The sequence below is a fragment of the Olea europaea genome, unplaced genomic scaffold (genome assembly GCF_002742605.1).
Source record: "Olea europaea var. sylvestris unplaced genomic scaffold, O_europaea_v1 scaffold512, whole genome shotgun sequence".
Taxonomy (NCBI): Eukaryota; Viridiplantae; Streptophyta; class Magnoliopsida; order Lamiales; family Oleaceae; genus Olea; species Olea europaea.
In genome coordinates, this window is record NW_019263439.1 from 20,067 (window position 1) to 40,162 (window position 20,096).

Here is a 20,096-nt window from a genome sequence, read left to right on the forward strand (position 1 = left end):
CAAGTTTTATAGAAATATGATGATGAAAAGCATATTACGATCCCAAATCCCTTATATCAATCATCTTTAACCTTGAACCTTATAAATTTTACAATATGATTCAATTATGGGCCCGTTTGGTAGGGATTTTGAGAATTGATTTTTTGACCGTTAGAAGAAAAGTGGGGTCCACATGTGAGAGAAGAAATCAAAAATTACAGCTTAAATAGTAAAATAACGGTCAAAAAATCAATTTTTTAGGGCAAAAAATCTCTACCAAACGGGGCCTATGAAGAACAATTTTCCTAATTTATTTAACAATCATTCTCAAGTAGAATTAAACATATTCATACATGTGACTCAACTATATTTTTATGACGGATGCGAACATATAAAAATGTATTAAAAATTTATTAATGGTTAAAGATCACGTAAAGTATAATGATATATTCTATTCCCTATCGGATTCTATGACAGTTAACATTATGTCTAACTTATTTTCAATCTTTAAAAGGTAAAACAAGCCATAATATTCGTACAATCTTTGTGCACATAATTGTAGAGAAGAACTAAACCATGAAAATCGTTCAGTAATTGAAAATGTGCTTTTGAATGTTAAAAGGAAATAAATCACGAGTTGAATTTTCATGATAAGTTTAATTTTAATCCTAGTACTAAAATATAACGACCAAAAATTTATTGTAGAAATAAATTTGAATCGCTACCAAATATTTATCTTCAAGAAACCGTAACTTATAAGCATTTTCATTACATGCTTACAGTCAATTGATTCAAATATTTGTTTCTATAATTTAAATAAGTGGCCGAGGGATGAATTCAACATTTGACAACCACCGTCCGATTTTCTTGAATTCAAGGCAGAAAGGCAAACTTTGAATTGACACTAAATGTTATAAATCTAATTAAAAGTCTCAAAGTGCAACATAACACATTTAAAGGAATGAAAATACTAATTAATTGACTAGAAAGTAGACAATTACACTTAAAAGAACATGTTCGAGAATTTAAATTAAATATAAAAGTCTATTGCAGTCACTTTTAAAATGAAATAGGTTACGTGCTAAATTTTAGATTTTTGTCACGTGGATCGAGGCATAATCACACCATCGAAGTGCTGTGCTCTGACATGACCCGTACTGATTTGTGAGGTAGGAGAAAAGGGTGAGTACGGGAAATACTCAATAGGATACAAATATTAGTTCGATCCCGAATAATATTTATCATTCATATATCAAAATAAATCGTACTGTTGTATCATATTTTTAGAACTGGAAAGAGCTAGTATTGTATCACTTGTATCGGATGACCATATATCATATCGTATCATATAATTAGCATAACATTTATCAATATGGAATAACAAAACAAAACCACTTGTACCTTCTTATCCTACCTTATAACTTTCAAATGTGTTTCAACTAAAGGAATAATGTTGTGAAAATATATGTACTATAAATGCTTCTCGACAATTCTTCTTTTGATGCACTCAAAATATGGAAAGAGGTGGTAACATATACGGGAGAAGATGAGTTATGAAAAGTTAAAATGAAAGATATCGTGAAGTGATGGGAGAGAAATAAGGGGATTGATTGAATCTCTCTAATTAGTTGAATAAGTGGGGAAAAAATGGCATGTTGATGCGTGGAAGGTTTTTAGAGGGTATTGCAAAAATAACTACTTATACTAGCAAAATTAAAAATAATAATAATAAATTAAAAGACATCACCAATAAACGGAACGTTATTAATTATTAAATTTCTTGCACAATTATTGATGAATTTACACAAAAATTTGGAATGGAATTTTTTCTCTGCTGCGTGTCCATCTTTCTGTTGGCTTCTGCGTGTATATCTCTCTTCTTCTACTTTTTTTCCTATTTTTTTAATGTTTTGTACCGTGTGTCCTCCTCTGCTTGGTTTAATTAAAATTGCATTTGATTGCCAATATTTTTCATCAAAATGTCCCTTTTTTCACCAAAATTCATATTTTTGTGTTGTTTGATTGATGTTTCAATGGAAAATATTTTTTTAGGGAGAGTATGTTTTTATTTTCCAAAAATTCATTTTGTCTTTCTCTTTCATCTACCACTCTTTCTCCCATCTATCTACTAATAAAAGATGGACGAGTATAATATTTTCTAGGTTGAAAATAAAATCAATCAAACACATTTGATTGATAATTTTAATATAAATAACTTCCAGGCATTTCAATTACCTAAAATTTATTTTATTTTCATGTAAATTACATGCTCACAATTAAACACACGAGTTCAAAAAGGAATCCACTTTCTTCCACTTTCAGCTGACAGTTTTCTAGTACAAAAATGAGTCTAAGTCGATATTGATTTTTCATTCCAATTGCAATTCTAATTTCAAAGCCCAGCTAATTTAATTAGCCTGTTTGGGAGTGATTTTTGCCCCTAAAAATTTGATTTTTTGATCGTTATTTTATTATTCCAGCTGTCATATTTGACTTCTTCTCTCACAAGTGGACCCTACTTTTCTCTTAACGGTCAAAAAACCAATTCTCAAAATCACTCCCAAACGACTCAATATTTCTCTTCAAGGCCTCACTTCTTCTAAATAATGCAAATCACTCCTTGATACAAATTTGTTTATGTAACCCATGTTTTCTTTAATTTAATTCAAGTCCTTCAATTTTCAAAGTGTGAAATTTGATCACCAAACTTTCTACTTGATTGTCAATTGATCATTCTTTCTTTTTCATTCCTAATAATATGGTTCAAATAAATGCACTTCTCATATGGGATTTTGTGCTACATGTGTAATGGGTTGAGGGTTTTGTGCCAATCAACGAAATTAAAATATAAATTTTACTAGAGATAGCAACGAGGTAGCTCGAGAGTTGTCGGTCATTCTATCCTTCATCCCATTAGGTATTTTTTCATCTTGTCCCGTCCCCATGCCTGATTAAAGCGGGGTGGGGACGCATTCGATATAGATATGGACAATGCTACTTGTCCCGTTTATTTTTTTTATGTCTTTGTTAGTGAAAATTGTTACTTTTTTTTTCCAATTTATTACGAAACAACACATGTTCCCTTTAGAAAGAATTAGGGATGCATTAATATATATCACGATTTCACCTAGTAGAAATAAGTTTTTTGAGGAATCTTGTGTCGAATTTGGGGTGAAAATGGCAAAAGCATTTATAGTGATGTAGGGCATATATGAAACTCCACTTATTTATTATTAAAATCATGTGAAGAATTTGAATATTTAATAACTAAATTTTATAACAATAGGCATATTAGAAATGATGATGATATTATTTTGAATGAATCCAATTGACTTTTAGCTTTAAAAATAAATCTTTTTTGACAAATTCTTATGATTCTACAAATATTTTATCTGAAGTGTACTAACCTACTAGTTATATGGTACTTGAACGTTTTTATTTAATTACAAGGGCTTTTCATAAATACAAAAATGATCCCGATTTTAATGAAGTTATATATTTTGTGGAATTAAAGTTTAGAAAATATTGGTAAATTTTGTTTATGTTATTTCTTTTAGCATGCATTATGGACCCCGATGCAATTTATTAGGTACTAAGTATGTAATTGATGAGATCTCAAAAGCTTTAACTTTTAATACTCCTATCATTTATAGAAATTTCGAACAAACTTTATGTGACATGTATGAATTATATGCAAGACGAATAGGTGCAAATATTAGTCGAGTACCCTCTGCACCCATTCCTCCTACCAATATTGAAGTATATATATGATGAAAATAAAATAGGTTCCTCTAGTAGTAATATGTCTACCGCATGTAATCAGAAATCGGACGCAAGTCAAAATGCATTGTCTACAGAATTAATTGATTACTTTAATCATAGTATGCTTAATAACAAAATAATTAAAAAAAGTTCGAAAAAATAATTGAATACTAGATAAAGTACGAACGACAATGACCAGTGACTTCTGTGATTGCAAAAGACCTACTAACACCTCCGGTTAGCACTTTTAGTGTAGGTAAGAGGGTCTGTCCAAGGTTAAGAGCCGGTTGAAAGAATATATTTTGGAAGCATTAATGTGGCTAAAGAACTGATAAGACGCTGATTGGCAGTGGTAGAAGAAGAAGGAGATTATGGTGGTGTTGACTTAGGGATGTCAAACAGGCTGAGTGGCTCGACCGCTCGGCTTGTAGGTAGCTCGTGGGTAAGGCTCACAAACCAAAAGTTCATGAGCCTCATAAAAAATGTGAACAAAAGTAGGAAAATTTTCAAAAATAAAATAAAATTAAGCTCATGGGCTAGGCTCAGCCCCCGAGCTCACCCTTTGAGCATGAATCGAGCTCAAGCTCGACTCGTTATTAAAGATGTACAAGCTTGGTTCGTGACGAGCACGAGTAGAGCTCGTGTGTTTAAGGGCAGAGCTGGCTCAGCTCGATCCATTGCCACCTCTATGTTGACTGACAGGATGGTGGTCAGAGTCAACAACGATGGTCCTTGAAGGCGACAACGATAATGATGGTTGGTGGCAACAACAATGATACTGGTTTGTTAGGGTTTGAGTAGAATTGGCATTGAGTTTTGGTATAAAAATGAGTACGAGTAAAAATTCTGGTTTGAAAATCAGAAGAAGTGGTTCAGTACATTGAGAATATTTTTGTAAAAATGGGTATGTGGTTGAATTTTCACATTTGTACCTTGTTCGATCCTTCCCGCTCGACCCATTAATATCACTAAGGATAAACAATGCTAGATTGACTCTAGATAATTTGTGACGTCATAAAGTCCCCAACTAAAGTATTCCCTTCATCTAGCACTTCTTCATCATTCACTTGAATAATCGGATTATTTTGTGCATTAGCCATCTTTTCTTATTGTTATTCTCTTTGCTTATGATAAAACATACATTTGATTTTCGGATTAGTTGGTATCAGTTGACTATCTCTCGAATTTTGCATAAAATGCTTTAAAGAGAAGAAAATAGAAGCATTAAATTAAATTGATAGAAATGAAAAAATAAAATAAAAGCAAAAGTTTGAATTAGTGTTAAGGTAAATGAAATTAAACTCAAATATAATCCCCGACAACGGTGCTAAAACTTCTCACAAAATATTTGGCGTTTTAAATACTGCAAGTGCATGAATCGTTAACAAATAGTAAAATGAATTTTTGAGTCCAAGTATCGTACCAACAAAGATTGTACTAGTTAAAGTTCGAATTAACTTAGTTTTAATCGAAACAATGAAATTTTTTTATTTTTCTATAGTTAAATTATAACCACTTAAATTACATACGAATGCATGACTTAAATTAATTAAAGTCAATGTAAGATTATAAGTAAATACAAGTTTTATAGAAATATGATGATGAAAAGCATATTACGATCCCAAATCCCTTATATCAATCATCTTTAACCTTGAACCTTATAAATTTTACAATATGATTCAATTATGGGCCCGTTTGGTAGGGATTTTGAGAATTGATTTTTTGACCGTTAGAAGAAAAGTGGGGTCCACATGTGAGAGAAGAAATCAAAAATTACAGCTTAAATAGTAAAATAACGGTCAAAAAATCAATTTTTTAGGGCAAAAAATCTCTACCAAACGGGGCCTATGAAGAACAATTTTCCTAATTTATTTAACAATCATTCTCAAGTAGAATTAAACATATTCATACATGTGACTCAACTATATTTTTATGACGGATGCGAACATATAAAAATGTATTAAAAATTTATTAATGGTTAAAGATCACGTAAAGTATAATGATATATTCTATTCCCTATCGGATTCTATGACAGTTAACATTATGTCTAACTTATTTTCAATCTTTAAAAGGTAAAACAAGCCATAATATTCGTACAATCTTTGTGCACATAATTGTAGAGAAGAACTAAACCATGAAAATCGTTCAGTAATTGAAAATGTGCTTTTGAATGTTAAAAGGAAATAAATCACGAGTTGAATTTTCATGATAAGTTTAATTTTAATCCTAGTACTAAAATATAACGACCAAAAATTTATTGTAGAAATAAATTTGAATCGCTACCAAATATTTATCTTCAAGAAACCGTAACTTATAAGCATTTTCATTACATGCTTACAGTCAATTGATTCAAATATTTGTTTCTATAATTTAAATAAGTGGCCGAGGGATGAATTCAACATTTGACAACCACCGTCCGATTTTCTTGAATTCAAGGCAGAAAGGCAAACTTTGAATTGACACTAAATGTTATAAATCTAATTAAAAGTCTCAAAGTGCAACATAACACATTTAAAGGAATGAAAATACTAATTAATTGACTAGAAAGTAGACAATTACACTTAAAAGAACATGTTCGAGAATTTAAATTAAATATAAAAGTCTATTGCAGTCACTTTTAAAATGAAATAGGTTACGTGCTAAATTTTAGATTTTTGTCACGTGGATCGAGGCATAATCACACCATCGAAGTGCTGTGCTCTGACATGACCCGTACTGATTTGTGAGGTAGGAGAAAAGGGTGAGTACGGGAAATACTCAATAGGATACAAATATTAGTTCGATCCCGAATAATATTTATCATTCATATATCAAAATAAATCGTACTGTTGTATCATATTTTTAGAACTGGAAAGAGCTAGTATTGTATCACTTGTATCGGATGACCATATATCATATCGTATCATATAATTAGCATAACATTTATCAATATGGAATAACAAAACAAAACCACTTGTACCTTCTTATCCTACCTTATAACTTTCAAATGTGTTTCAACTAAAGGAATAATGTTGTGAAAATATATGTACTATAAATGCTTCTCGACAATTCTTCTTTTGATGCACTCAAAATATGGAAAGAGGTGGTAACATATACGGGAGAAGATGAGTTATGAAAAGTTAAAATGAAAGATATCGTGAAGTGATGGGAGAGAAATAAGGGGATTGATTGAATCTCTCTAATTAGTTGAATAAGTGGGGAAAAAATGGCATGCTGATGCGTGGAAGGTTTTTAGAGGGTATTGCAAAAATAACTACTTATACTATCAAAATTAAAAAAAATAATAATAAATTAAAAGACATCACCAATAAACGGAACGTTATTAATTATTAAATTTCTTGCACAATTATTGATGAATTTACACAAAAATTTGGAATGGAATTTTGTCTCTGCTGCGTGTCCATCTTTCTGTTGGCTTCTGCGTGTATATCTCTCTTCTTCTACTTCTTTTTTTCCTATTTTTTTAATGTTTTGTACCGTGTGTCCTCCTCTGCTTGGTTTAATTAAAATTGCATTTGATTGCCAATATTTTTCATCAAAATGTTTAAGGAATAAAATGGACCTACAATTACTAGGTAAATTTTCATATTTAAAAGTTTATCAATGATTCTTTTCAAAAATGAGAAACAATGATTAAAATTTCTTTCTTTCTCCCTCCCCCCCCCCTTTTTTTTTTTTTTTTTGGTTGTAGAACGCATTTTGTAATAGTAAATTGATGAAGAATACGTTGTTAAAAAACAACGAAATTTTGGGTTTGCGAGCGATATTATTTTATTGAAAAATTTGTAGTTGAAAAGAAGTGGGAAAAAACGTATTTTGGAATTAATGGGAATTAAAAAAGGGCTAAATAATGGTAATTAATTAATTATTTTCCTTTTGATTATGGTAATAATTTTCTAAATTCATTGCGGAGCTAATTGTATTATTGGTCATTAAAGTTTGTGCTCTATTTCAAATTGACCACTAAAGTGTTTTCAGAAATATTTATATTTCAAGTTGATCTTCCAACATGTGCCATTTGGATTTCTTGAATAAATGAGCAAGATTCCCATCCACAAAACACCATGTAATTTTTTTCATTGTTAATCCAGGTAATTAAATTTGACCAATTATATTAACGTTTCCTATTTTATTTTAGCAATTAATAGATGTCACATTGATTATACATTATTCTTTTCTGCTCTAATAACTAATTCTGAAATTCGTTAACTAAATAAGTTAGAAAAATACTTTAATGACCAACATGAACTTCTGTACAAACTTTGTGATGATTTGTGAAATTAACTCAGTTATTACTTGAACCGTCAGCAGACCGGTTTATTGGTGTGTCAATACTGGACCGCTCATTTGCTCGGCCACGCTCCTTATAGCATCATTCTCTCTCTCACACACATCCACACAGAGAGACCCACTTCTATCGTCTCCTTTGATCTGCTACCACACTCCATTTTTCTGAACTCGAAAGATGAGTAAGATTTCTTAGTCTTTCTTTGATCTCCATTTCGGTTTATTTTTTGATTATTTCGACTGATTTTCGTCTTTTAGAATAAGTTTTTAATCATTATTATTTCGTTTCTACCAACAAAATTGATGACTATATATGCACTGATCTCGTTTTTCAGGATTTGGAAAAATCTGCGGATTTATCGACCCACTCATTCGCCGAAGCGTTGTGAATCGTACAGCCTCCGATTTTAAGGTATCATGGTTATGTTTATCAAATTAATTCTTTAATCGTCTAATTGTTTTCATCTATTATATGCAATTATATATATTTTTCGATAAAGATGTAATTTTTTTCATATTTTATTAAATTTAGAAATAAGATCTGTATCTCTTTATCTCAACATAATATACTTACTGTAAAATGTGACCTCAGTGAAAAAGTTGGCAGAGTGCTAGAATTGATTGTTAGTGATTCTGTTCAGTTTTCCCTGTGAATCTAGAAAGCATTCATTTGTTATTCATGTTTGATGGTGACAAATAGTTAAGGCAAATCTTACTTACTTTTATTGTGTTTTATTTTGAATCTATGTTTTAGGAGGTGTTTGATAGACATTTTTATGTAAAAATACATTTTAGAATAGTAAATTGATGTGAAATGTGTGGTTGAGAAATAAGGAAATTTTTTTGATTTACGTGTAATATTATTTTAATAAAGAATGTATGGTTGAAAAGATGAGAGAGAGAAATGCATTTTGAAAAAAATGGCTACGAAACGGGGCCTTAGTATGTCCAGTGAAGCATAAGTTTTCTTCTGGACAAACATGCGAGACTAAAAGATATATTTTTTGCTTAGTTCATCAGTTGTGCCTAAAAGATTTTTGCTGGATTCAACTGTATACAACAATCTATGATAATTCATGAGAATATAAAACAGTTTAACAGAAACATTATCTATTAAGAGAACAAATTCAAACACTGTCTGCAATTGTTCTAGCCTATTTGTGCCAAATTGATAACCATTTTGTAGTACTGACTTTAGCTCAATAGATTTTAGTAGCTGAACTTTTGAAAGTGTAATTGTACGCAGTTCATTTTTGTGTAATGATTTAAAATCAAGGGTGTCAAATACAATTTCATCACTGACACATATAAATTGATTAAAAGGTTAAAAGGAAAATTTTGGGTTTGCAAGCGATATTATTTTATTGAAGAATTTGTAGTTAAAAAGAAGAGGGAAAAAATGTATTTTGAAATTAATGGGAATTAAACAAGGGCTAAATAATGGTAATTAAATTTTTTATTTTCCTTTTGATTATGGTAATAATTTTCTAAAATTCATTGCGGAGCTAATTGTATCCCATCCACAAAGCCCCATGTAACTTTTTTCAATGTTAATCCAGGTAATTAAATTTGACCAATTATATTAACGTTTCCTATTTTATTTTAGCATTTAATGTCACGTTGATTATACATTATTCTTTTCTGCTCTAATAACTAATTCTGAAAAACTAAATAAGTTAGAAAAATACTTTAATGACCAACATGAACTTCTGTACAAACTTTGTGATAATTTGTGAAAGGGGAATTTTCAAAAATGTCAAAAAATTAATAAGGTCCCCAAAAATTGTCATTTTCACTTTATTTGAGCAAAAATGTCACTTTTTTGTGTAAATGTCCAAATTACTCTTAATGACACATTTTCATTAGCATTTAATGCTTGATTTGAAGGAGTTAATTATATTGATGTAATGATTTATTTTATATATATAAAATACTGATAAATGTATATTATATTGATTAATATGAATTTGTGTTAATAAAAAATGGTAAAAGAAGTTAAAAATGAAACATAAACAAATATATCTTCTTCTTCCCTTATAAACCCTAATTTTTCTCATCTTCTTCATTTTCATTGATCAAGAAGATTTTTCTCTTGCATCCATAATCCATTTTGAAAGGTTAGTTATTAGAAAATATTTATATTTTACTTCTATAGTTTATTGTTTTGTAAATATTAAATACAACTTTGACATATTTATTTAAAATTTTGGAAACTATTATTCATTGATTTCTTTATTTTTGAATCCTTCACAAATGATATTATCACCATTAAGATTTTGAGTACTTTCTTCCATTCAAACCAAATAATATTTCCATTAAATGTTTCTTCAATGACGAGGACAATCTCACCTTTTTCATCTAGCCCAATACTAATGATCAAACTTAATGTATTGTGCTAAAGAATCTGTTCCGCCCACTATCATCTGCTTCTCGACATTTTCGACGGTTCAATTGTCGAATTTGACATTTACAAACCGTCGGGTTAGACATTTGAAATGTCAAACCCGACATTTACAAAGTGTCGGAATATATAGTTTTACTGTCAAATTGAACATTTAAAAACGATGAAAAGCCTTGATTTGACCTTTTACGAGATTCATCGTGTCGTATGCGGGAAAGTTTGTTCATGCATATGACGAATAGAAGTAGAGAGGGGACAAAACTACTTACATTCTCATTCCGACAAGTAATATTGTAATCAGACTTTTGTTAATGTTGAAGGACAAACTTGATATTCTTGATCCCCGCACTCAAATTGAATTGAAGATCAAGGTCTTTAACTTGAATATACCTCCGACTGAAATACGCGACGATGAATACTTATTTTCATCACATCTCAAATTGAATTTGATAGATAATTAGTATAATGCTTTTAAAGTCTAAGTGTGCTTGTATCACCCACACTTGGTCTATCATTTATGAAAATTGTGTACATTAAAATCATGTGTACCATTGCATCTTGATTGAAACATGGAACGCACAACATTTTAATGCAAACAAAGAAGTGCTCATTACGTTTTGCAAGAAAATGATGTCTAGTGATATTACCATGATTCACAAACGTTTTCGATTGAAACAAATCATAATAGTCATTTTAATCATACTCATTTTCAATTGGATACCAATTTTAACGATAAATTAAATGAGTTCCGAAAGCAAGAAAGTTATAAAACATACCAAAAACCATTTTTATGTACACAACCTTGCTCAAGTATCAAACGTGATGTGACCATTGTTTTGTATTGTGGTGTAGCTCCATGAACCTATTTAAAAAACAATCAACTACTCTTTACTATCTACTATTCCTTACTATAAACATTTTCTGTACGAAACACAAACAGTTTCCTCTGCCAATATCACATAAATAGAACTAACAAACGCAAAATTATATACATAAATAGAAAATAAAATGTTCTTCCGTGCAGTTGCCACAGTCATCAGAAGTAAACCGTTGTGAAGGTAGCTCTTTCTTTGACAACGAAATCGATTGGTTCCACCTCCAATTATAACAAGAATGTGTGTACCAACACTTTGAGGATCATTCAGGTCACAAGTATGAATCTGCTCATATGTCATCATACATTGGTAAAATTAGTATTTCGAGATAAAGTACGTAGAAAACAATGTGAAGAAATGCAATAATGTTCACCTTGTGTGCAAAGACAATTCGATTACAGTATATAATATAACTCAATTGATTCATGCAATCTATTGTAATCTGAACTTATCCATATTTTTTAACCAAACAATTTCCACAAAAATAGATTTGAATTACATGTGATCCAAAAATTATGAAGAATGAATCGTGACGATGGTGGCATCGTTATACAAATAAAAACGTGAAGCACAAAAATATAACCATATATGGACAAATCAATCACATGTGAGACGTTCGGATGGAAAAATCTAACCACATACGGACAAATCAATCAAAAAATCATGAGATCATAGCATTTCATATATGTTCATGCAAAACACTCGTGCAATGTTATAATGAACCAAAGTTTGACTTGTGGAACTGAGCGGAGGGAAGGACTGAACTATCGTTCTCGACAGTTCCTTTGTCGAGAATTACTGAGGCTAACTGTCGGGAACGACAGTCAGGCGCGATGACATTTCTCTACATTGGTGAACTGTCGACAGATGAACTATCGGGAAATCTACTTTTCACCTCTAAGTAAATAGGTATTATTGAAAATTATTTCACTCCATATTCGAGCATAACAAAACATTAAAACCACAGGTATGCTGTCAACTGTCTAGCAAGAGTTCAACCCAAATACGAGTACCTCCCACAACAAATGGATTCCAAGCGATAGTAATATTATTTCCACAACATAAGTACCAAAAACATTGAAACGAAAGATATGTCAAGTGTCAATTCAGATTTTCGCCCAACATTGAAACATCCAAAATACTTGAAATCTAGACTTTGAAAGCAAAGGAAGATGATAAATATTAAACTAGAACCCTAGATATTTTTTTCCCTCAATATTAGTGTTAGCACGTGTAACGTGTGCATATATGCATCACTAATAGAAGATGTATACAGAAGAGAAAATTAAAATTTATGGCATGAAATTACAGAAAGTAGGAAAAAAACATTTCTAATCATAACACAGTAAAAAATTATTCAAAATGTTCAAAAAAAATTGCATGATATTAAAAGGATTTTTACCTCTTTTTAATCCAAGCCCCAGCTCTTATTTTAAATTCAGCAAAAAGCTCTTTTTTTTTTGCATCTTATAAACCCTTTACAGATGAAAATATTACAAAAGTCGAGTAAAAAAAAGATTTTTCTCTCTTAGATTGAAGCCTGTAATGAGAGATGAGAGAGAGAGTGAGAGAGTTAGATTTGTTTGAATGAGAGAAATAAAATTCATCTCTTATTTTTTTCCAACTTTTCATCATTGACATTGAGAAGATTTTTGTATAATTTCATTGGGTCAAATCTCATTTAATTAGGACATGTATGAAATTTGAAATTATTTTCAGGAACAAATATGTCTTAAATTGATATTCTTAAAATGTTAAAAAAAGTGATACTTTTGTGAATATCTAGAAAAAATTTGGCATCCTTTGCAATTTCCTCTTTGTGAAATTAACTCATTTATTACTTGAGCCGTCAGCAGACCGATTTATTGACGTGTCAATACTGGACCGCTCATTTGCTCGGCCACGCTCCTTATAGCAACATTCTCTCTCTCACACACACCCACACAGAGAGACCCACTTCTATCGTCTCCTTTGATCTGCTACCACACTCCATTTTTCTGAACTCGAAAGATGAGTAAGATTTCTTAGTCTTTCTTTGATCTCCATTTCGGTTTATTTTTTCATTATTTCGATTGATTTTCGTCTTTTGTTATAAGTTTTTAATCATTATTATTTCGTTTCTACCAACAAAATTGATGACTATATATGCACTGATCTCGTTTTCAGGATTTGGAAAAATCAGCGGATTTATCGACCCACTCATTCGCCGAAGTGTTGTGAATCGTACAGCCTCCGATTTTAAGGTATCATGGTTATGTTTGTCGAATTAATTCTTTAATCGTCTAATTGTTTTCATCTATTATATGCAATTATATATTTTTTTGGATAAAGATGGAATTTTTTTCATATTTTATTAAATTTAGAAATAAGATCTGTATCTCTTTATCTCAACATAATATACTTACTGTAAAATGTGACCTCAGTGAAAATGTTGGCAGAGTGCTAGAATTGATTGTTAGTGATTCTGTTCAGTTTTCCCTGTGAATCTAGAAAGCATTCATTTGTGATTAATGTTTGATGGTGACAAATAGTTAAGGCAAATCTTACTTAACAAATAGTTAAGGCAAATCTTACTTACTTTTATTGTGTTTTATTTTGAAGCTATGTTTTAGTATGTCCAGTGAAGCATAAGTTTTCTTCTGGACAAACATGTGAGACTAAAAGATATATTTTTTGCTTAGTACATCAGTTGGTCCTAAAAATTTTTTGCTGGATTCAACTGTATACAACAATCTATGATAATTCATGAGAATATAAAACAGTTTAACAGAAACATTATCTATTAAGAGAACAAATTCAAACACTGTCTGCAATTGTTCTAGTCTATTTGTGCCAAATTGATAACCATTTTGTAGTACTGACTTTAGCTCAACAGATTTTAGTAGCTGAACTTTTGAAAGTGTAATTGTATGCAGTTCATTTTTGTGTAATGATTTAAAATCAAGGGTGTCAAATACAATTTCATCACTGACACATATAAATTGATTAAAAGGTTAAGTCTGAAGATTATATCATTATTGTATTGAAAACATAGCAACTCGTCAATTCTAAATTAAGGATTGCTATAGTAATGCTCGCTGAAGCCTGATAGAGGAGGGAAAAGAAGTCAACATGTGAGTGGGCATGCCCTATCGAGCTGTATTGTGTTTCAGGGCGCCATGCTTTTCTAGATTGAAACTGATTATCCGAAAAATTTCTGCCAAGTGGATCCCACCGATGTTAACAATGAGAGAATTTTATGAACTAATTCTTTAGTCGGAGTTTTAGAGTTCTTAAGAAGCAAAGAATAGCATACATATAAGGATGTGAGTGAGAAATCACTTTTCTCACGAAACATTCCATTTGCTTAAAAGCAGCGTCCTAATTGATTCATAAGGAGGTGACAGTGTTTGGGCATACCAAAGTCTAATTGAACTGGTTTTCCAAATACTTTATTCAAACTCCATTTGTCTGCAATGCTTTGCATAAATGGTTTATCATGTTGTTTAGAGTGCTCAAGAGGCAACCTATACATACACTTGTTATACTTGATGAGATTAAGCATTACTCGTTTTTCCAATCTTTAATATGGATATTATTATGATTTAAAATTGAGGAAATAATAGGTTGTTATGGAGCTAGGCCTTCTTTAACAGTCCATAGAATTGACCTCTTCAAGTAGTAAAATCAAAAGCTTGTTCAGGGAGAAACCTGAGCAAAACATGTCTAAAAGGACCAAGCAAGCAACGACAGTGGGAGTGCAAGAATCATAATTGCTGGAGAGTCAAACAAGAGTGGAAAAAGGAAATGAGTTAGTATGATGTGGAACTGAGAGACTGATGAAGGCTTGAAGTAGCTATACGCAATCTACTTTTATATATTTCAGTTGTGACAAGAGTCATGATTATGCATGTCATCTTCAAGCGAATCTATTCAATAATTTTCATTCTCATTATTATTCAAGCATAAAGTTGGGGAGAGTAACAAAGTCGTCAATGCACCACTTAGAAGGCGTAGTTACTTGTTGAATACAATGTATGCTCAATTAAAAATCTTTGAGGAGTTTTAAGAAATAGCATTAGCAAATAAATGAGAGACTTCCTAAAAGTATTTAGAAAACTGACTATTTCTTTTGTTATGCATGATGATTATTTATTCAGAGGTAATCACTAATGCATACTTGAGGTTCTACACGAGCAAATTATCAATGAATTACATGGCAGTGGTTTAGCAGGACATTTTGGTTGATAAGAGACTTTAGTTTTGGTGGAATAATGATTTTATTGTTGTAAACAGCACAAGATATTGTTGTTTTTTGAATTTACTAATATGCCTAAGGTCATCCTCAATGATTGGTTGTTATTTCCTTGCTGGTAATTGTTACTTTGCCTTGGGTTCTTCCTAGTATGAGCATTATTGGGCAAACGATCTAGAAGAACACTCGATATCTGAGAAAGAGATAAGCTATGTATCCAGTCATTGAAGTCAGATTCTCTTCAGCCCAGAGTAATTGATGTATGAGCAAGAGTTTAATATTTTCAAATCCTTCTTGGAACAGTATTTCTATTCTTATTAGACTTGAATCGTTGGTTAGGATTAGATGTGGACTCTTAAGTTAGTGGTTCTTTTAGGTTTCTAACTACAATTATGATTACTTTCCTAGTTACAGTAGATTTTGGACTACCCTAGCGATTTATGCTTTACTAATTAGAATAGATTTTGGAGTCCTTTAAGGGTTGAAAAGCGTCTAATTCGGACGTAGTGTTACATGAAAAATAACAATATGAAGAACTTTATGTGGCAGCCCAGAAATTTTCGGCTTTGCTTGGATTTAATTCTGAGGCACTAAATCTGTAGTGTTTACTTTGATCTCCGCCAATATCCCTTTGGTTCTTTCATCTCTTTTATTATATTGTTGGTTAAAGCTTGTTCCCTCATCACTTAGCCACTGTTTATGATGCAGGAGTGTATAATTTGTTAACTAACAAGACAAAAAATATTAAAGAAGGGTGTGAAGAAGAGAAGAGTTGAGGACAACAGGAAATTCAATCTTTATTCATATAATGAGGTTGTTTATTATATTGCATAAGTCCTTCTATTTATTGAGCAAATAATGTAAAGGTGTGTTTGATTGGAGGTGGAATTCCATGGAAAATGGAATTGGAATTCCACCTTCCAATTTAACCATGTTTGATATCCATTTTTCTTCTCTAGAAGTGAATTTCCATCTTTGGTGCCACATAAGCCAATTTCCATGAATTCAAAGAATTGCAATTCTCACCAAAATGGTGAGAATTGCAATTCCCGGTTACTGTAGCATTTTTTTTCCTTTTTTTTTTTTTTTGGAAAAAAATTTTAAGAATTATTGTAAAAAAATATTTCGGTTTAATTGATAATTTTCATGTAAAATAAGACCAAATAAACACCAAAAGATGGAATTTTTTTTTTTTTTTTTTTGGCAATGAGAACAAATTCATCCCCAATACCAGTAAAATCTATCCCTTTAATTGATAATTTTCATGTAAAAAAAGTCAAACGAACACCAAAAAAACACTTTTATTTCAACATTTTTCACGTGGAAAATTATACCAATCAAACAAAATAATTTGCAATTCCCAGAAAAATAATTTTTAGACAATTCAATTTCGTAGAATTCGTTTTTAATTCCATCTTTGCAATCAAACGGACCCTAAAAGAAGTTAAAAAGGATACAAACTTCTAGTAAACTATAATTATATCAAAATATCAAAATTAATCTTATCTAATCTAATTAAATACACTTTAGATCAAACTTTATTTTAAACTCCTAATTAAATATATCTCCATCTTTATTCTAATCTTGATCTCCATCGGTTATTTTTTTGGTAAAAATCATATTTTTAGCAGATTTTGATAATAATTGATGAAGAGTATTATTGAAAAGTTGATAAAAGTCGCGAATTTTATTAAATGTGTGGTTGAAAACAGTTTGGGAAAAAAATGATACTCTAAGTTGAGTCCAACCAATTCTAGTCTTTGATGATGACCATACTTATATGACAACTGTTGAAATTTATTTTGGTTTTAGGGCAGATGTTCTCTGTTGATTTGATTGAGTGAGATTCAAGTCCAAAGAAGCTTGATAGTTAAGTATTAAGCCCTTGCTTGAGCCTTTTTTTTTTCCATCAAAATCTATTCTTAATCAGTGATTTGATCTATTTCAGCCACACATTTTTCAATAAAATAATATTACACACAAACCCAAAACTTTTTCTTATTTCTTAATCATACATTATCAATCATGAAAATATTACAAGATGCATTTTTTGAAAAAAAATGGGCTCAAACAAGCCATAAATGTTTGTAGACTACGTTTAAAGTTAACCAGTATTTTCTTAAAATTGTGTCTTAAAGCACTGATTTTCTTCTTAGAATTCCTTTGTCAGTAAGATGTTAATCAGCTGGGTATAATAATAAAAATGCATATGCTATATACAACCAATAGAAAGGCAAGCAAGTCTTATTCCTAGATACATAGTGCCGGTGGATGCAAACACCATGATTCCAATTAATTTAAAAAACATACCTAATTTCTAAAAGAAAAACCTAAATTATGGGAAAAACATAAACAATGCTTGTGAAGCTTGTATCCTCAGTATCGGTGATGATACTGGAAGAAAACATGTGGGGTGGAGGTAGTACAATGTTGTTCGCCTTGCATCACGAATTTCCAGTTTGAAAATTAGATAAGTTAAAATTTACTTATAATATATGGCACTCACTCTTTGAATTAATTTTTTTCACATATATTAATGAGACAACTATTAATGAAAGAACAATGGTGTAGCAATATTTAAGTTTTGATAAATTTTGATACTTGAAAGGGATACTGAACTACTTGAATACTTTTGACACTTGTATAGATGTTTATCATAGGTTATGTTTTCAATTTACACACAAACACACACACATTTGGAACTTTCACTGGATATGGGTAAGTAACTATCATTCTTCCCAAGAGGTCCGGGGAAAATTGGAAGTTCTTTTTTACATGCTGGTGTACAATAAATGAGCCTATATATGATTCAAGAACCAATAATTTATTTGTCAAATTTCTCTGTTCTTGCTATATAAAGCGCTTTGCTTACCTGCTACAATTGTGGGGGCTATCGTACTTCCCATGATTCTACTGTGTGACATCCCACTGATTGATTTTTATCTTGCCGTTAAAAACCTTTCTTCATGCGAACCTTCCGATGTCTCTCGTCATATCCAAACCAACCCTTCCACCACCCAACCCCACCGTCCTTGGCCTCTCCGACACCAGTCATCAGACCTAGAACTGGAGACCCATCGCCACCGGCCTCAGGCTACAAAAACCCAGCCTCGCATGCCCAGAATAAGTCGGAACAGGCCACAAGATCTACCTTGGTTCAACCAGATCCAGGTTTTACGTGCCTAGTCAGCCGCTTCTACCGGCCGTTCTGCCTCCGGCCGATCAGGCGTGTGGGCCACAAGACGATCAGGCAGTGCGTGGCCCACATTTCCAGGTTCCTCCTGCTTCTACGAAGCCATTCTGACCATTGGTTCTGTCATCTTTCGGCCCGTTATCACAGAATCATGGGAAACAGCCTTATGTAGTGGAGCATATGGTTTTCAGTTCATGCTTTAGAGTCAAGGCGAAGGAGTTTGTAGTGTCTGTTATCACCTTTGGTGTTAAGCTTTCAGAATGGGGTTCGAAGATATCGGGTGCTATATGTATGGGCTGATTTGGTGCCGTTGGATGGTAAATATGGTAGAAAAGTTGAGGAGGGCTAATAAGATGGAGGAATTCGTTGCCAAGTTCAATGAATCTTCCTGCGCTTTCTTAGCGCAACGTTGTGCAAATAGTCGTGGCAGATTTCTCATGGTAGCACAGTATGGGGAGAGGCGGAGAAAGGGGGTTGTAAAGGTGTCGGAAGGTACAAATGGAGAGGGATGGGAATCGGTTTCATGCATGTTCCAAGCGGTCATTGCTTCCTTTGTGGTGAGGGACAAGGTGGTGTGTCAAACAATTGAAGAAAGAAGCCTACGAGGGATGACTTATGCCGAAGCCACGGCAAATGCACGAGCTTCGCAAAGCGCTGATCAGAGGGTAATGTTGCAGAAGGAAAGTGTGGGCAATGAGAGAAATGATCCTCATGTCGAATTAATAGCTCGCATACAGGTGTTGAAAGGGGAATTGGATGGATTGATAATAGTTGTGGAAAGTGGGTCCATAGTGGGGTCCAAGTTAAATTATTGCCATGAGTGTGGGGTGAGATTGGAGGAGTCAGCTTATTTGGATGTCAAGGAGCCAGCGCCGATAGGGGTTTCGACTAAAGATAATCAGGTGCTACATAAGCCTTGTGGCGAGTCCCAGACAGGGGCTGAAGTGGACATTTCTTCTGGAGATGAGAATTGGGATGAGATGGAGGGAATGAAAAGGGGTGGAGTGGAACCAAGGATCGAGGCATATCGAGGGGCGGAACCTCGGACGGAAGTAGGAGAGGAGGGCATTATGAATATTGACTCGGAAGTTTTGGAAGCGAACAGAGTTATTTGTTCTACGATCGTGGGGTCATTAGACACGATTCCACTTGTAAAATGATCGTTGCCAGATGATGTGCAAGAGGTTGGACTTGAACTGGGTGAACATTCAGGGTCGGCACTTGAAGACTAGCATGGGAAAACAGGCCCGGCCACTAAGGCGGTGAACACCTACAGCAGGCGAAGCGCTAAGTCTTCGAATGAATGGGGTCTAGAGAATGATAATGCATTGGTGGTGTGGATGGGGGGCGCTGAGAAGGGAAACA

General features: G+C 32.3%; 1 long non-coding RNA gene across 1 annotated transcript; it reads left to right on the plus strand.

Moving 5' to 3' along the window:
• Positions 1–8,088: 8,088 nt before the first annotated feature.
• LOC111388643 lies at positions 8,089–16,354 on the plus strand. Its single transcript, XR_002701621.1, has 3 exons — positions 8,089–8,210; positions 8,364–8,440; positions 16,247–16,354. It is a non-coding gene; the product is annotated as an uncharacterized LOC111388643 (long non-coding RNA).
• Positions 16,355–20,096: the final 3,742 nt, after the last annotated feature.